The following is a 20,413-nucleotide window of genomic DNA, read 5'->3' as shown; positions in this document are numbered from 1 at the left end:
AAACATAAATGAACATTGAATCCAACAAAAAAATAAAATCTACCCTTTTAAAAAAGAATAGGAAGTATAATCAAGACAGAAAGAAAAGCAAATTATGAGAAAACTTTCTCATTAGAACATGGTGTCTGAATTTCTGGACAGACACATATACAAAATAAAATTAAACTCGACTTAGTGTTGCATCTCTATTTAATAAAAATGAATAGAAAACAGTTTTAAAATACTATTTTAGCGTGTTACTTTGCGTTGCTTAACGTTCTGCTGGTATAATTCAGTTTGTCGAGTTCCTGTGATGATTCATTTTGTCTTAACTCTTACCATAATACAAGTAAATCAATGCATATTTAGGTGGAGCGTTTACTCTGTAATTTATAAATTGAAACGGAAAGTAGATTTACAAAAAAAATTGTTATCTTTAAATCATAAAGAGATATACAATTGTTTTTGAATATAATCTATCAACATCTATTTATCCATTCAAAGCTCGGCTAATTAGAAGGAAAATAAGCAGAATGTCAAGTGAACGTATATACTGATTTTTCAGATGTTCTGATTGTGGAGCACAATTGGAAAGTTCTAATGTTTACTGCGTTCAAGGAACTAACGGTGTAAGTAAAGCTAGGCAGATTAAATGCATATCGTCGACATTTTTTATATACTATAGATAAAATCTTTCTGTCGATTTTTAATACAACCATTTTGAATTCTGAATTTTCATAATTATTCCTATCTAAAAGCGATACAAAAGACAGTTTCAATTTTGTTTCATTTTCCTAAACCAACACATACTTATTTCCAGGCATACTACGCTCAAGATTGCAAAAAGGAATCCTTACAGAGTTAAAAGGTTGAAATGCTCGATTTGTGGTTAGGTCAACTGTACTTGTTCCCGGGAGGAAAGAGCACAACGCCATACCGAGCCAAACAAGCCCCACCGCAGTGATCTTTGTCATAAATGTAAAAGTAGAAACCTTTGCATGAACTAAAATGGTGTATCTGGATACCTTTCAACAATTGTAGAAGAATCGGAAACTGAATGTAAAATGCTTAATTTGTTGAACGTAAATTCATGTATAATCAGGTGTATTAATTATTTTAAAAATTATAGATAAGCTATTGGAGTTTGTACTTTAATTCTGAAATTTAAGTTTGCATAGTTCTTTATAAGTTATTGTAAACAGATATATATAATAAAAATAGATAATTATTTATTTTTTTATCCGTGTTATGATTTGATTAGCTAATGATAAAACAATTGTATACAAGTATTCTTAATAAATTAATAAATAACGGTGACATTGTTTTCGGGAGTTGTTAAAAAGTTATATGAAACGATTGTTTTGAAATTATAATGATCAGGAATTTCTTGAACCGATGCATGTATATACTAAACAAAGTCCTGTATTCAAACTTTTATATTTTATGGTTTATTGTCAAAATTTACTGAATTTGACCTAAAAAACAATCAACATATGATTATGGAGCACATGAAAAAAAGTCAGACATGAGAAATGCATTAGACAAATGATTAAAGTTGTTTTTGGTATATATATTTTCTATGCATTTCCATTTGTTAATTACACTTTGTCATAATAGTTAAATGATTTTGGTGAATTAATTTTTTTCTTTCAGAATACAACTTCCATGTTTATTCGCTTTTTCTTTTATCCCGGTTTATCCATTCCACTTTCATTGTTCGAATGCTAAAGTACTAGCGATAATTTTATTGGTTATGGTCATTTTGTTAATAGCACTATATGTCCCAGGGTCATTATATACGAAAAACTATCGGTGAATTACAGGACGGGAAGACAATAACTCAATAGCAGTACATTTCTTAAGATTTTTATAAAAGAAAGGACTTACTTTTAAAAAAAGTCAAAGTCCACGTGTTTAACTTAGTCGTTCAAGTATAATATTAATATTCTACCTTTATTTTTTATTTTAAGATAATTTGACATTAATTTAGCTTCTTTAATCTTTACACACACTGGAAAACATATGTTATAAGAAATATTGTATTTTCGTTTGAAGTCAATTACTCATGTTATGAATACATTTCAGATTGATATACGAACAGTTATTGAAATATAATGAAATACATTGTAGTTTATATCTTTGTTGATTATATATAATTATTGTCTTTAACCGGTCTTTTTCCAAATAAAACGCGCTCATGTAACTTCTTAATAAACTTGTGTCCCGTTTTATTTAACAAGACAAGTAAATGGATAGTTTGTTATTCACTGAACCAAAGTTAAAAAACAATTTACAAGGTACAATATCGCAAAACAATTCCCTTTATCTAAAGAAATAATTTGTATCATTATACTTGATTCAAATTTCTTATATTTGCTTTTATAATTATAGGTATGTTATAACGATAGATGTCGTTGGTATGTCACTGCGTAAGCAACATACCTATTATTTGTTATTAAGTTGTATTTCTCTAGTAAATAATAGATAAAAGGTAATGTAAGATTAAATAAGTTATTGATTTACTTTTAATTACATTTTTTTAATGTAGAAACTGGAAAAATGTGAAATTATAACTTTTTTGTTTCCATGGTTACCACCCTTTGAAACACGATCCCAAAGAATTTATTCCATCTATCGAAACTATGATATGTTGCCTCAATGGAAAGTACAATGTTATATTCCATCATTGACGTGTAAGTTTGCTATACATCCTCAAAAACTGTCTAAATTGGGTATTTCATATACTCTTCCATGTATCCAAGGATCAAGTGAGGGTATAATAAAATATTTTACATTTTTAAATTCAGTCATTATATCAATTTGTAATAATATTTATATAAATAATATGTATTTTAACCAATATATTGCTATTTAAGTGGATATAAATGCCTGAAGTAGACTTATTTCATAGTTAAAAAAGAGCAATTTCGAAGATCAAAATAGAATAGCCTGTTACCATAGCAATCATGGTAAATATATTAATATCAATACTATTTTTTTTCATTTATTCATAAAAGTGTGATAACTGACAAAGTTTGAAGCCTTTTTGAGACTATGCGTGCATAGTTGATATTTACAGAGAATGAATCCATGTTAATGAACAGCAGTACATGTATGTAGATTTTGTTAATAAAAAAAGGATCACCCAGGCATAGTTTCCTTCGTTCTATTTGGCACAACATGTCTCAATTTTTTGTTTCTATTGCTCTCTTAACCTTGGTACTTTATTAGGGCTTCCAAATATTTTTTTTATCGTGCGTCACAAATGATTCATATGTTATCAAAACACATACGCGTCGGGCGTTCCAAATTATAAGCCTGGTTTCTTTGTTGATTTTTTTGCAACCACTAAGTCGATGCCACTGCTAATTGACGTTTCGTTTCAGGGGATATCACCAGCCCAATTGTTTGTCATTTGCGTTGACATGAGATATCATTGACCTAATCATTTTCTGTATATTGGCTATTTCTTTTGAAAGGATAACTAAACGGGTGATATTGGTGTAAGTTTGTCCTTCGGTTCTGCACATGCTGATTTGGAGTTGCCCAACAAAATATCAAAGGTTCAAACCTCTAGACTCAATATAATCAAATATTAACATGAACACTAAAACGGTTATGCATGAATTTGTCGAGGAATTTAACTACTGAACGTGATCAGAAATTGCATCAAATGATAATAAAATTCAGGAGATGTGATATGAAGAAGATTGTTCTTTTACATTTATCTTATTTATTCATTTCAATTTTGAAACTGCAGAGCCAACGCTGTGAATATAAATAGTATTAAATCAACCTTGGAATTGTTTAATCATCTTTAATAAGTCACATGAAACCAGTTTATTATGATGTTCGGGACATTATTTAACCAACAAATTCATATAGTGGTCTCTCAAGATGAAATTATATAATTATCTCAAAGTCATATGGACGAGTTTCGGATGATTATAATAGTAAGAAATAAGAATAGTAAGAAATAAGTGAGCCAATGAATTAATACTATACTAACCTTGGTCCTCTGTAGACGATTTATTATTTATTACATACATAATGAACCAACTACGTATAATCGACAAAACAAATTTCGGTCTGTTTAAGGCAATGTGATTTAAAAACCTATCGTGACCTTGATAATGTCATTACAGAATAACTAATGTTGAGGTGAGGACGTGCATATAGACAAGTGAGACGAAAGGACGATTCTTATTTAATGAATTTGGATCAACTTAGTTGGTGAACAAACTTGTTTCTTTCAGAATAAGTCAATACTATGCTTTTCAATTGTGCATTCCAGCTTCAGATATATAAATGAAGGGTGTTGCGCTATAGAGGCATAACCTGTCGAATTCCTGTTCACCGATTTGACTCAAATTCTCATATTTGACGCATAACATACTAAAACATTATCCATATTATATATAATAAGTTCAAATAAACACTTTACAAAGAATACATGGACTCGATAATTTGTATCTCATTTAATTTGTATGTTAGTCTAGACGCCGTCTACAAATTAACCCTGCAGGAGATATGCAAAGACTGATAACGATCATATTAGCCGATATAACCATAAATACTGGTATAAATACTAGTAAATAAAGACCACGGACAATGGAATTTTCTAGGTCTGTTTTGTTTCATATTTAAGTTTGAAAATAATTAAATATCTTATAAGAATTGGTTCCTGTGGTTTGAACTAGTCAACTGAATGATTAACCCTTAATTGTTTCACTGTCAATGTTGGTAATCTTTTCCTTTTAATAGCTGAACATGACTAATTGATGCGTTAGTCCATCTAGATAAGGGATTAAATTGAAGGTACCGACGAGATGTTTATTCTCGATAAAAATCGTCCTTTCGTCTCACTTGTCAATATGCACGTCCTCACTTCAACATCAGTTATTCTGTATTGACATATCAAGGTCACGGTAGGTTTTGAATATCATTGGTTTCCGAACTTCGTACTCGTTGAATCCATATGAATATAGATTCAATGAGTTCGAAATATTTACTTGTGATGCAAGTGAATAGTACACCAGTGATTTTTCTTTGCTTATTTTTACAACATTGAACAAAACTGGCTGCTTAAATTTAATTAATATTTCACTATTTTATTCATGATGTTTAAACGAAAAACAAGGACTATATTGCTAGTTCTTTAAATTTAATCTTGTGTATATTTTATAGATTTTCAGTCAAGGAACTCCAGAAAGAACTGCGCAATTTTACCAATTGTTTGAATTTAATGAACATAATCAGAAATGTATGCTGTAAATTACAAAGAATTTTTTTCGTAAATCAAAAGTTTAATAATTGTTCAAAGTATTTAAATATAATACTGATATTGGAAACAAATAGGTTGTCGTTTGATGCAAATATTTAGATATTGCTAACACTTTTTATTAGATGTATACATAATTACGTTGTCTAAAGTCTTATCTAAGTGTCCTTGTTAGTAAAGTACACGTAATTATATGATATGCATATCCAATCCTTTATTTGTAACTAAAAATTTTTATAATTTACGGTGCACAATAAAGAATATGTTAAGCTAACATGTTGTCATACAATATCACAAATGAGTAATCTGGCGAAGGAGAGACAACCATTTACTCGATTGCACAATTGGATTATTGGAATATGATGGAATTATAGTTATCATTCTGTTATTACCCTTTTGTGTATGTATTATTATTTTTTTAATGCCCCTTTTATGGGCATTATGTTTTCTGGTCTGTGCATCCGTTCGTCCGTTCATTCGTCCGTCCGTTCGCCTATCCCACTTCAGGTTAAAAAATTTGGTAGAGGTAGGTTATGATGAGGTTGAAGTCGAATCAACTTGAAACTTAGTACACAAGTTCCTTATGATATGATCTCTCTTATTTTAATGCCAAATTAGAGATTTCCCCACATTTTCACGGTCCATTGAACATAGACAATAATAGTGCAGATAGGGCATCAGTGTACTAGGGACACATTCTTGTTCTAAATGTGTTTATTATATGTAGATTATAATGCCACGGGGTGGATTATCTGTTTTGTTAACTGCGTGACCTTCTGAAAATAACATCTCGTTGTTACTTCCGAAGTTTTTCCATCGACTAAAGAAACTTGGCAAAAACTCTTGTGAATCTTCATAGTACAATCCAAATTGTCAGCCCTTCATCACTGCAATCTTACCGTGTAGAACCTACTCTATTATATTAATTTATTATTTTCATTTTATCGACTGTTGACTCCGGATTATATAACTTTTCTACGAATTACATTCCCAGTTTCTCAGAATACATCCTGATTCTCTGTCCTCACAAATAAAGCTTCAACTAAATACTGTTTTGTATGTAAATCATACTACATAAATGTCTTGATAAATGAACTAGGTATTTACAATTCACTTTGAAATTCAGCTTAAACCCTCACGACACATGACAAAGAGAAAATCCTGGATAATCATAGGTCTGTTATGTGTTCCTTTGCAGTTGCAGCCACAGATGAATAATTGAATCTTACTTCACTGTTTTTTAAACCTAAATTACCTGCGTGTCCTTACAAACAACTTTATATCGCTGAGTTTTCTACATACTACACGAAACATCTGTCTTACTTGTACATTTTAATTTTATCATCAATCAAAGAATGGCTTCAACGGTATTGTGAAAATACCTATCGTAGAGGCGACCTGCATCCAATCTGGATACTAAAAAATTCCAAAGATCTATAGGATTACATACAGTCTAAGACCCTTTCATCTTCATTTGTATTGAAACGTTTGACTTTTCTTTACTTTACACAAACATTTCCTATATTCCCAAATTAAAAATGACAGAGTAGGTCCTGGCTTGTTTTGATAAAATAATAAGTACCATCGCAGATACTAGTATCTGAGATTAATCGAACTTTTAAAAATAATCGCTATTATTCAAACAAAAACATTCTCTGAACATGACATTATCAAGCGTCTTGATTTCATGATTGACAAAACAATTATTTGGTTCTTTCAGAGGACGTGCTTTTCAACAAACAATCAACTTCCTATTGGATCCAACTTAATCTAACCCACTGGTTCTTAGATTAATATGAAAAGAACTCCATACAGAAGCTTCTTAGGAAGAGTAAACAGTTAGCATTATCCTTTAACTTTACTTTCTGCTATAAAGATGATGTTCTGTCATTAAAAAATTCAAAGTTTGGTGACTACGTTGAATAGATCTAGCCTTTCAAACTTCAAATAAAGGAAAGAACAGATACAGTTAGGTCTGCCTCATTTCCTGAGATAATCTAGAAAATAATAAGGTTCACTTGAGAACAAAACTTTTTGACAAAAGAGGTCTTTTTAGCCTCCCAATTGTGAACTTTCAATTCATATATAGCAACATTCCATCAGCGCCTGTTTATAGAGTATGTATGTCCCAATTGGTACAATATTCTAGTGCTTGCCCTTTTCTATAACGATATCCTTAATAGAGGGTTGCTGTCACAAGGACGCAAGTTAACAGTTTGAAGATGTAAGTTGAAATCATCTCGTCGACAGTTTTACGGACGCAATTGCGAGATGATTGACAGCTATGGAATACCTGTTTCACAGCTGACGACGGACACCTTCCAATCGCAGTAACAACAATCTCGTCCTCTTTTTTTCTTCGAATGTTGCATACCGAATTGTTTGGGTTCCACATGATCATGATGAGAAGTTTCTATTTATCCTTCTAATGCATCTTAGATGAATATAGAATTTTGATGGTGTTCGTGTTGCTCAGTCTTTAGTTGTTCTGTTACGTTTTGTATACTCTGTCTTTTTCTTATTTTGTCATGGCGTTGTCAGTAACTGTTCGTCTAATGAGTTTGATTGTAGTTTAGTATTTTTCGTCTCTCTTTTATAATCAACAATAAAAACAATCTGCATTAATGATAGTTGGTTTAATAATAAATTATTACAAAACTTTGTTTTCTCAAAATTGTCCTTGCAGAGAACCTATATAATATTTATTTCAAGCATGAAATGTAAAAAAGAGTTATCCCCCCATTCCCCACTAATTAATGACTCAAAATTAATTATTCGTCTTCTTGAGAGTGACACTGTTTATTCTAATATCCGCATCCAATTCTATCATGAAAAATCCAAGTAGGTTATTATTGTGAATTACATTTTAAAGAAAAACAAAGTATTATCTAACTACTTTTTCTAAGAGTATATTTAAAAACAAAACTTCTATCTTTCCTCATTTAACTACAGCAAGCAATTTTTAAATCGCGAAATTAAATCGATGCAAAATCGTAAAGTTTGGGCTAAACGCGATATAAATTATCCGCGAAAATTTATTGTTTAACAGCTTAAGTTTTCCTTTTTCACTTGATTTTATCACTTTTCTATTTAGTACACATCATGGTGCAGTTTATAGTTTAAATGGCATAGCATAACTTGTTCTAAATAATAAGGATGTTCTTATCCCAAGCATAAAAACATAGCCGTATTTGACACAACCTTTTTCAACTTCTGATCTTCAGTGCTGTACAACTTTGTACTTTTTTTCACTTTCGATCTTTTATATCTGGGCGTCACTGGTGAGTCTTGTGTGGACGAGGCGCGTTTTTGGAGTATTGAATTTTGAACCTGATGCCTTTTGTTATCTATGAATCATGTGTTTCTTTATCTAATACGTTCTCCTATTTATTTGTATTGTAGTCCTGTAATATTATGTTGTCATTTCAATGTTATATTTAACATTGCCATTAAAGTGCGAGGTTTGGCATGCCACAAAACCAGGTTCAACCCACCATTTGTATCTTTAAAAATATCCCGTACCAAGTCAGGAAAATGGCCATTGTTATATTATAGTTCGTTTCTGTGTGTGTAACATTTTAACGTTGTGTTTCCGTTGTGTCGTTTGTTTTCTCTTATATTTGAGTGTGCATTCACATTACTATAAGGCGTGTCACGGTACTTTGCTATCCCAAATTCATGTATTTGGTTTTGATGTTATATTTGTTATTCTCATCGGATTTTGTCTAATGCTTAGTCCGTTTCTGTGTATGTTACATTTTAATGTTGTGTCGTTGTTCTCCTCTTATATTTAATGCGTTTCCCTCAGTTTTAGTTTGTACCCCAATTTTGTTTTTTTGTCCATAGATTTACGAGTTTTGAACAGCGGTATACTACTGTTGCCTTTATTTATAAAAGGACGATATTTTGTATCCTCATGAAAACTATACGAATGTATCTACTGTATGTTTATTCTTCTTTAGACTTCTTGATATGAGAACATCGGCAGAAATCTGAACACAAACATAAAATTATTGGCACACACATCATTACTCCACCAAACCAGCCAATAACAGCGGAGGAAGAACGACTGTCCGATGCTGATGTTTTTGAATTTATGTACGAAGACGTGGTTTTATGATCAATAGTAATGTTTTGCTGCAGGTCTTGTAGATATTCATGTAGGTAAATAACTAATTCCTCTTCCGTCATGTTTAAACTGAGTAAATGTTGCCAAGTTCTACCAACAGTATTGCAGGGACACGAACACGCTACAAATAAATCAAATAAGAGGGTTGATTGAATGATTATAATGTGTGGTCGCTTTAAAAAAGACTTCCAATATTTCAAATATATTCAATACGAAAACAAGTGAATTGAACGCAAATAGTTACTAGTATATAAACTCATCATAGATACCAGGATTAAAATTTCATATTTACGCCAGACGCGCGTTTCGTCTACAAAAGACTCATCAGTGGCGCTCGAATCAAAAAATGTTAAAAAGGCCAAATAAAGTACGAAGTTGAAGAGCATTGAGGACCAAAAGTTCCTAAAAGTTTTGCCAAATACAGCGTAGGTAATCTTTTCCTGAGGAAGAAAAGCCTTATTATTTCAAAAATTCAAAATTTTGTTAACAGTTAATTTATAATTCTGAACATATCAATGATAACTCAAGTCAACACAGAAGTGCTGACTACTGGGCTGGTGATACCCTCGGGAAAATAAATCTCTACCAGCAGTGGCATCGACCCAGTGGTTGTAAACAAACTTATCATAGATACCAGGATTAAAATAGCATATTTACGCCAGACGTGCGTTTCGTCTACAAAAGACTCATCAGTGACGCTCGAATCAAATATTGTTAAAATGGCCAAATAAAGTTCGAAGTTGAAGAGCATTGAGGACCAAAAGTTCCTAAAAGTTTTGCCAAATACAGATTAGGTTATCTATTTCTGAGGAAGAAAAGCCTTAGTATTTCAAAAATTCAAAATTTTGTTAACAGTTAATTTATTATTAAGAACATATCAATGATAACTCAAGTCAACACAGAAGTGCTGACTACTGGGCTGGTGATACCCTCGGGGAAATAAATCTCTACCAGCAGTGGCATCGACCCAGTGGTTGTAAACAAACTTATCATAGATACCAGGATTAAAATAGCATATTTACGCCAGACGTGCGTTTCGTCTACAAAAGACTCATCAGTGACGCTCGAATCAAATATTGTTAAAATGGCCAAATAAAGTTCGAAGTTGAAGAGCATTGAGGACCAAAAGTTCCTAAAAGTTTTGCCAAATACAGATTAGGTAATCTATTCCTGAGGAAGAAAAGCCTTAGTATTTCAAAAATTCAAACTTTTGTTAACAGTTAATTTATTATTATGAACATATCAATGATAACTCAAGTCAACACAGAAGTGCTGACTACTGGGCTGGTGATACCCTCGGGGTATAAATCTCCACCAGACGTGGCGTCGACCTAGGGGTTTGTAAATAAACTCATCATGGGTATCAGAAAGGCATGAAAAGTAGATAAAAAGAGATAAAGTCACAGGACACCTTTGATCGTGTATTTTGAGGTAGTTGCATGTGTTTAATTCTACAACATATACATGAGGATGTTAGAAGAACTCCTTAGTTGGTTTCTATGCATTATTTTTAGGGTATTAATCATTTCGAGAATTAAATGTAAATGACAGATCTTTGATAGACTCTGCTAGATTTATTTATAACATTTTCAAACGTTTTAGAGCTGAATATATTGTAATGAACCAACATGAAATACAGGTTCAATATGTGCTTTATGTGCCGATATGAATTATGCTGGTTCGTGTTATATTTTTATTTCAAAAATTGACATCCAAATTCCTCCTAACCACTCACCTCTACATTTGATATAAGACGTCCAGGATATTACCAGCCTAAAAGTCAGTCCTTTTGTGTTGCATTGACATCAACTATCATTGATGTTGTCATAATTACAAAATCAACAGTTTATTAAACTTTGAATATTTGGAAATACTAAGGATGCATACCCCAGGAATGAATTATCTTTGCTGTATTCGGATAACCTTTCACAATTATTGGTCCTAATTATTCAACTTTGCACTTCATTTGGCCATTACTTTTTTATTGGAGTGTAACTGTTGAGTCTTTTGTTTACGCACCGCGCATCAGGCATACAACAGATTTAGCCTATTATATATTTGTATAAGTAACTGTTTTATTTCAGTGTTTTTTAGAATGATTATTATAAACAATGCTATAATCATCATTAACTGTTGTTAAATGCAAACAGTTAACAAAAACTTTTTTGATTTTTAAACGTACATCCGGTTGACATCCAATAACTTTTTTCTGCTTTGATAATAAGATTCGTACAAACAACATTCATTTAAACATGCGATACAAATCTCATTGAAAAACTACTTCGAAATAATAAATAGTTCAGTTAATGTGCAATTATCAACAATTAAATTTGAGTATCAGAAAATTAATTTGAAATGTGTTTCCCATTTAGCAATGACAATTCCTACATCTTTGTTATAAATATGCTTCCTTGTTTCGACTTTTAATGCTTCTATAGGAAAAATTTCGGTGCGTAATGACATTTTGCACCAATGATTTATTTGTTTATCTCATTCGTATCATGGTGGTTTCCCGGCGCAATATAGGTTTTTGTCATATTTATGCAACAGGGTTTGAATTGTGTATCTGTAACCCTTCATAAATAGTGAATCAATAACATCGAAACATTAAAGAATCTGTATGTAAAAACATTGGCATTTTGCATCTCTCATTATATTATCGTTCAGTTTTAATCCGAATATTGACCTCGTCGAATCTTCTAACGAGCATTGTGTACCATCCATTTGGCGTCGATGTTATTCGACATTGACACAGGTTTGTGTTTCGGATTAACAATATGTGTTTATACTTCGTCGACTCCTTTAGTCAAATAAGAGTGCGAAATGTTGGGTTTTTTTTAAATATATTTTGGTAGGCTTAAGAATGTTCTATGATTTGTTGGTTAATATTCAAATCAATTTATACACAAGTAATGAGGGGGGGCAAGGGGTTTAGCTGTTATGCTGTTATGGGGCATTTTAATTCTTTGTTATCTGTTATTCTGAAAATATATTTGCTGTTAACTGTTATCGAACATTGGAATGTTAGCATTTTTTTGACAGCCACGAACGAACATATTAAATTAGAACAATTCTTAATATGACAAAAAGGAAAACATATGGCCAGGAATATCTGAAAAGGATCTCAATTAAGGACTAGGTCCTTGCAACCAGTTAACCTTTTATATTATATGGTACATAGACTCAGCTCTTTTCATAGCAGAACCATATACATTATACAATGAAAGTTCCCACCATGTACTGGGTTCCGAAGCTGCACATGTATAACTCATTACAAACAAAGATTTATTTCGTCTTCAAGCCATTGTTCCACTACTAAACTATGTATTCTGCTTATTAGTAGACTTGGTACAATCAAAAACCTGATCAAAAATTGTTCAAATAAGGCCTATGAAAATAGTGGAATAAATTACTTTTGGAGTGTCAAAATTGGTTCGAGGTACTTGATAAATTGCATGCTTATAATTGGGGCTTTCGATTTTTCTACCCTATATACAACTTTGCCTAATAGTCTTATTCAGAAAAAAATCACACACCTCATTAAATGGGCATTTAAAAAAGTCAGAATGCGAATATATATATTCAAAGTCTTTTAGGTCATTTTTTGTAGCAACAAACACAAGAACTATGTCAATTTGACCGGACCTACTTTGATACCATAACTGCCCTTGCATTGTTACTAGATATCTTTTTTGTTTCTTTGACATATTCCTCATTTTCATTCTCAATTTTATTACTCACTATTTAGATTACAAGCATGTGTGAGTTTCTATAACTGTACAAAAAAAATGCTGAAAAAAGTATACTATAACAAATAAACAGCTACGCCATGAGCGCATGATACACCCGTCACCTTTTTGAAATATTCAATAACTTCTCAATGTCAAATCAGATATTTATAAATATCAGCCAATATATATCATGTATATAAACAATACACCAAAGTTTCATGAGAACTGCTGAAAACATTTTTGAGTTATTGTCCGAAAACTGGAAAATACCATCTTTTTTAATGAATCAACCCCTTAACTGAATAACATAAAAATCGAAAAAAAAAATAAAAATCGAAAGGTTGCTTACAACAATAGATATAAACAATTCAGCAAAGTTTCATGAGAACTGCTTTAACGTTTTTTTTTGTTAGTGTCTGAAACCTAGAAAATCCCCCCTTTTCAATTAATAAAACCCCTTAACTCGGAAACGTAAAAATCTTCGATTTATAAAAATCGAAAGGGAGCTCATGTCAATAGATATAAAAAATTTACCAAAATTCCTTGCAAATTTGTGAAAGGATTTTTGAGATATTATCAGAAAACTGAAAAAAACCACCATTTTTATTGAAAAAAAAAACATTACTCAGAAACTTAAAATCTAAAATTTATAAAAAACGATAGGGAGCTCACGTCAATAGATATAAACAATTTCCCAAAGTTTTATGTAAATTGGTTAAAGAGTGTTTGAGTTAATGTCCGACATGTTGACGACAGACGGACAAGAATATACCAAATACATATCTAATTATCTGTTTTTGTCCATTTTAATTCCTTGTTATATGTTATAAGCCAAATCAATTTGCTGTTTTGCTGTTATTGGGACCCCCCCTTGTCCCCCCTCAGTAAAGGATAATTGTTCTTCCATTATTTATTTTTTCTAATCAACTTAAACATAAATAATAGAAGAATACTGTAAGTAGTACAAGGCATATCAATTGTGACCATTTAGTGACCTGAACGCATGTAAATATAGATATTTATATATTCATTTACAAAGCCACACACACACACACACACGCAAAACAAATGAAAAAAACTGAAATAGAGGTGAAGAAATTATGTATGAGGGGTAGATAAATCTCTTTATCTATCTTTAATCCAAAACGACCTTAAACTGTCCTTTTGATAATAATATATATAAAATCAATTACATCGAGTGGATCACTCACCAGTGTCCATAAAGTGAAGGTAGAATTTGGGATTTTTTTTTTATCTTATTTTGACTGGTGGGGAATTTTAAAATAGGTAAATGGATTTTTTTCTACATAATTATGATCAATGACATTTAATTGACATGGTTCATATTTAGTTGTGCTGCTTTAATTTTATGCCAGTCTAAAACATTGCATTCAATTCACGTTAAAAGATTCAATACCAATTTTATACATTAGTGTTTTAAACGAAAGTTAATTTGGATCACTGAACCGAAAAAAATCAATGTAAGAAAAGGTATATTATTTAAGTTGTTAGCCTATTTTTTTCTTTCTTTAGGATTGGTTGCTTTTCTCTATTCTTGTAGATTCCTAGTTTGCATATTATGTTTTGAAATTAAAATCTTTTTTTCACTAGGTTAACAAACAATAAAGTTTTTTTACAAAAATCTCTGAATTGATATATTGAGCTTGTATTGAATACCGAGATGTCTGAATTGATGTATGGAGTTTATATTGAATACCGAGATGTCAAGAAAGATATATGGAGTTTATATTGAATGCCGAGATGTCAAGAAAGATGTATGGAGTTTATATAGAATACCGAGATGTCAAGAAAGATATCTGGAGTTTATATTGAATACCGAGATGTCAAGAAAGATGTATGGAGTTAATATAGAATACCGAGATGTCAAGAAAGATGTATGGGGTTTATATAGAATACCGAGATGTCAAGAAAGGTGTATGGAGTTTATATAGAATACCTAGATGTCAAGAAAGATGTATGGAGTTTATATTGAATACCGAGATGTCAAGAAATTACCTTTTATCCTTCCTTCTTTCTTGTTGTTGTATGAAAAAGATATTTCTAGAACACTATTGAATCTTTGCATGTTTTAAGCTTAATAAAGTACTACTAAGTCTTCCTTGTCGATTATATTACTGGCACGGGAGTTTATTTGAAAATAAATATGAGAATTGTGTGTAGAATCTATTTAGATAATGAATAAATCTAGTATAAACACTCGCTTGGTTTTAGTATTATATCATGAATGGACAATATGACAAAGTTGAACAATATTAAGGTATTCATTAGAATAAGTTCTATCGGAAACTTCAATCTTTTCCAGGCCCGGATATACATTTCAAATTCTCTTCACCTCCTCAAAAATTAAATTGTCGTCCTTTAAATATATATTCTTCATACCTGCGTTTGTGCTGGTTAATTTCTCGTAGTTTTAAAAATTCAAACAAGTGACGTATATATTCGACTGTCTCATAAACGAAGCAAACCAATATATGTGCAATTCTCCAAATATTTTATCAATTTAACATATGTATATATATTGAAGTTTTTAACTACCTTGACTGGCTATGCAGCCCTTGCACGGTCGGTATTAACATATGTAAAATGTACTATTGCTATCTATTCATTTATTAATTCAATTCTAACTTATATTGGTGACACTAATTTTTTTAATTCACATATTTCATTTCCTCAGCACAGATTCATTATGGGCACTAAACCAGATAATTTTCTTGCATACTTTAAATTTGTTGAAAAACATATTTTCAACAAGAAGACAACAGATTTTATATGTGGTCACTGATATTGTTCTTTAATCTGGTTCAAAACGGATTACATTAAATTACTGGCAATTTAATTTTTTTTTAGACCTTTCACTTACAACTTTCTCTGTAATTCCAGACTTTAAATCAAGTGAACATGGTAGCTTGTTGACATTCTGTAAAAGTGAGAAAACATACGATTATCCGTTCGAACTGACCAGTGTGAGAGAAATTCTGTAAAATATCTATCTAAGCTCTGTGTAATCCGACCCCTATCTGGCTTTTTAATGATCGCTACATATCCTCAATAAGCATGATATATTAGCCGCTAACTTTGAGTTACTGAAGTCAGGACTACACAAAAAAAGTAATTTATGTTTCGGTACAACTTCTAGAATTTCAGTGTTTCTTTTGATCTTGTCCTTTTTCGTCATGAGCTGGTGTTTCTTTATTTGATCTTATCTCTTTCTTTTGGAAATTTATTGATTGATTTAGTGGAAACTTAGGTTGGCTTCATTATGTAGACGAAACTCGTGTCTGGCGTGCATATATGCAATTCTGATATCTATGGTGATAATTTCGGATATTGCAAGTCACAGACTTTTCAAGCCAGTTCGCATTGGAAAAGATGAAAAAGAGAAAAGATCTTTTCTTAATCTTTCCTTTGCCAACAAAGGTCTCGATGGCGTCAACCTAGGCAATATCTTTCATCATAAATTAGTGCAATCGAAAATACCTCCTTATTTCAAAGACCAGTCTGTACCAATAATTTCTTATACCTATACCAAACCTATTGCAACTAAAATTTTCAATTACAAACGCGTTTTGCAGGATCTCGATATTGAAGACTTCAAGTCTAAACCTCCTGATTGCACTTGTGCTAGTTCCAAATTCACGTATAATCCTGCTGGCCACGTTATTACCGGTGACCTTAACATTGTTAATAACACTTCTCTACGAATGTGTTATCGAAAGGTCCCAAATATCGTGAGCCTAAATCCATCAATTGGAAATACAACTTTAAAATTTTGATGGATTCAGTCGAGGATTATGCCAGGCAATGGGCTAAGCGCGAGAAGGAAGACGTAGACACTCTATCCGAATGGATTAAGGCAGTGAGGTCGTTGATACAAATCAGAACTAAGAAACTGAATGGGTCCATCAATGCCCATGCTACGTCAATCTTTAAAGACCCCAATGTTGCAAAACACCTATCCGACCTCTATGACAAATATGTTGTTGTCCCCGCAGATAAAGCCCAAAATAACATCGTTTTTGTGTGTAAAAGTCATTACATCAACTGCTTGATTAACGAATTAGGTATTGACAATTCACTTGGAAACTCAACATATACCCTCACGACACTTACCAAAGAGGAAATCCTGGACAATCATAGGTCTGTTCTATGTTCCTTTGGAATTTCAACCAAAGATGAAGAACTGGATCTTCCATCACTGTATTGGATACCTAAACTACATAAGTGTCCTTACAAACAACGGTATATTGCTGGGTCTTCCAAGTGCTCCACGAAACCTCTTTCTAAATTATTAACATCTATTTTATCAGCAATCAAAGACGGGCTTCAAAGTTATTGTGAAACTGCCTTTTCTAGAGGTGGCGTGAATCAGATATGGATACTTAAAAATTCAAAAGATCTTTTAGAGTACATACAATCTAACTCTCTTTCATCTTGTTACAGCATTAAAACATTTGACTTTTCTACTCTTTACACAAGTATTCCACATTCCAAACTAAAAGACAAATTGAAAGAGTTGGTATTACTTTGCTTCATAAAAAAGAATGGCCAACGTAGATACAAGTATCTTGTCTTAGGGAGGGATAAATCCTACTTTGTAAAGAATCACTCTGATTCAAACAAAAAATTCTCTGAAACTGATATTATCAAGATGCTTGATTTCTTGATTGACAACATATTTGTTACGTTCGGAGGACGTGTTTTTCAACAGACTGTCGGCATTCCAATAGGAACAAACTGTGTCCCTCTACTCGCCGACTTGTTTCTTTTTATTATGAGGCTGACTTCATGCAGGAGCTTCTAAGGAAGAAAGATAAGAAGTTAGCAATATCCTTTAACTCTACTTTCCGCTATATAGATGATGTTCTTTCACTAAACAATTCAAAATTTGGTGACTATGTGGAACGCATCTATCTAATCGAGCTAGAGATAAAGGATACTACAGATACAGTTAAGTCGGCTTCATATCTTGACTTACATCTAGAAATTGACAATGAGGGTCGGTTGAAAACAAAACTATACGACAAAAGAGATGATTTCAGCTTTCCAATTGTGAACTTTCCATTTCTAAGTAGCAACATTCCAGCAGCACCTGCATACGGGGTATATATCTCCCAATTGATACGATATTCCCGTGCTTGCATTTCCTATCATGATTTTCTTGATAGAGGTTTGCTGCTCACAAGGAAGCTATTAAACCAAGAGTTCCAAATGGTGAAGTTGAAATCATCCCTTCGTAAATTTTACGGACGCCATCACGAGTTGGTTGACCGTTATGGAATAACCGTTTCACAAATGATATCGGATATGTTCCTTACGTCGTAACTACAATCCCCTTCCCTTTCATGAATATGACCTATCGAATTAGACTATTTACCGGATTTGTAATCACATAGGCAACACGACGGGTGCCACATGTGGAGCAGGATCTGCTTACCCTTCCGGAGCACCTGAGATCACCCCTAGTTTTTGGTGCGGTTCGTGTTGTTTATTCTTTAGTTTTCTATGTTGTGTCATGTGTACCATTGTTTTTCTGTTTGTCTTTTTCATTTTCAGCCATGGCGTTGTCAGTTTGTTTTAGATTTATGAGTTTGACTGTCCCTTTGGTATCTTTCGTCCTCTTTTATTTACTGTATTGTTGTTTATCTTAGCACATACTTGCTATTGATACATAGTATTCTAGTTTATAAATACACTAACTTACCAGTATTAGAAGTGTCCGATAGAACAACAAGATATATTGTAAAGTACGCAATAAGCAGAGATTTGTAGAATATTTCCATCGTTTTATAAATAAAAATCGCATTAGAAATGAATAAACACTTGTGACGACATAACCTACTTGTAACAGAATATGCATGAATCTGTCAGATTGTCAGTGACAAAATCGAAATAACGATTTAAATCCTTTTTTGAATGCTGACTATAAAGATTGTATTACCTTTGTAACAATTGATTTGAATGCTATGTGAGCAAATAAATATTTAACAAAACCTTTTAATTGAATTTCAATAATGAGGATGGTTTACCAGTTTGATGCATGCTAGCTTTAAAAACAATACATCTACTAATTTAATAATGTGTTTTAAAAGGTATAAACAACAATTGTGATATTGTTTTACGGTTGAAAAAGAAGACTTTGTAACAATATCTACAAATAAAAACAAACTGAAGTTAATGTTCCTGCGAGGAACCATTTTACCAACTTTTCAATCATGCTTAATTTGACTGTACTGCATGTATAATTTGACAAATTGCCATTTTGAACTTATAGTCATTAAACTATTTACCAGACTACACGCGATTAAATAATGTGTATGTAAAATTGAAAACCCAAACCCCATCGAAATATCTGTGTTTCGGTAGGATAGCGGTTTCTTCTCCACTAGCAAGAACTGGCTTTGTATTTTTTTTTTTTTACAATATGTTGGTTATCTTGATAAGATATTAAATGTATGTATGATAAAACGTCACACTTACTCTGCGATCAGAAATCCTACACATTCTGCAAAAAGGCATTACATATATAATGTCAATATCAATATACAGACAACCTGATAATCGGTACGTATCATCAATTCTCAAATATTTTTGCCGTTTTGCATTAAGTGAAGTTCGAATCTTTAATACAAATTTACCAGGTAAAATTTGGAAATACATACATCAGACATTTTTCAATCACGCGGTTCGTGTTCAGAGATATTCAAAACAAATAGCGAGACCTTGCTGATGTATTCGTTTTACTTAAATTTTAAAAATATGGTACTGTACAAAAAAATTCTATGTAATCAATTTCATTTGAAAATAATCTCGTCACTCTTGACTCGTGCAGCTGCAGAACAAGACGAATAGGAAACATAGGCTGTTTGGCTGGTCGATTCGTCGACCTGTATGTCACAGAATCTATGGAAGAAGGAGAGCAAAAAACTTGACAAACATAGGGATTCTTCGAAAAATAAAGTTATACGAAAAATGAATTGGACGGTGTTACCACAGGGATGAACTCAAATATTGCGGAGGTGTAATCAGATCATACTTCTAGTGATATACTCGTAGTGATTCTCGTAAATGTTATGTTCGCCATTGTAAATATACAGAAGTTCCTCAAGGCAAAGAAAAAAAAAGTGTAATCGCATTTAGATATGTTGCATATCAATATGAACAAAAAATTGACGTAACTTCTTAAATGTATACTATACTAATGCCATTTCCTTTATTTTTGAAACCACTTGTTTTCTGCTATTTTTTATTTTTTGCTCTTCAACTTCGCTATTG

General features: G+C 32.0%; 2 long non-coding RNA genes across 2 annotated transcripts; one reads left to right on the top strand and one right to left on the bottom strand.

The window, feature by feature from the left end:
- Positions 1 to 463: 463 nt before the first annotated feature.
- LOC143066355 (uncharacterized) lies at positions 464 to 2,475 on the top strand. Its single transcript, XR_012975573.1, has 2 exons — positions 464 to 608; positions 800 to 2,475. It is a non-coding gene; the product is annotated as an uncharacterized LOC143066355 (long non-coding RNA).
- Positions 2,476 to 7,945: 5,470 nt separating this feature from the next.
- LOC143066354 (uncharacterized) lies at positions 7,946 to 18,942 on the bottom strand. Its single transcript, XR_012975572.1, has 3 exons — positions 18,843 to 18,942; positions 16,002 to 16,058; positions 7,946 to 9,510 (listed from the first exon to the last, which is right to left on the bottom strand). It is a non-coding gene; the product is annotated as an uncharacterized LOC143066354 (long non-coding RNA).
- Between the last annotated feature and the right edge of the window lie 1,471 nt (positions 18,943 to 20,413).

The sequence above is a fragment of the Mytilus galloprovincialis genome, chromosome 3, assembly GCF_965363235.1.
Source record: "Mytilus galloprovincialis chromosome 3, xbMytGall1.hap1.1, whole genome shotgun sequence".
Classification (NCBI taxonomy): Eukaryota; Metazoa; Mollusca; class Bivalvia; order Mytilida; family Mytilidae; genus Mytilus; species Mytilus galloprovincialis.
This window is presented reverse-complemented; position numbering and strand designations above follow the sequence as displayed.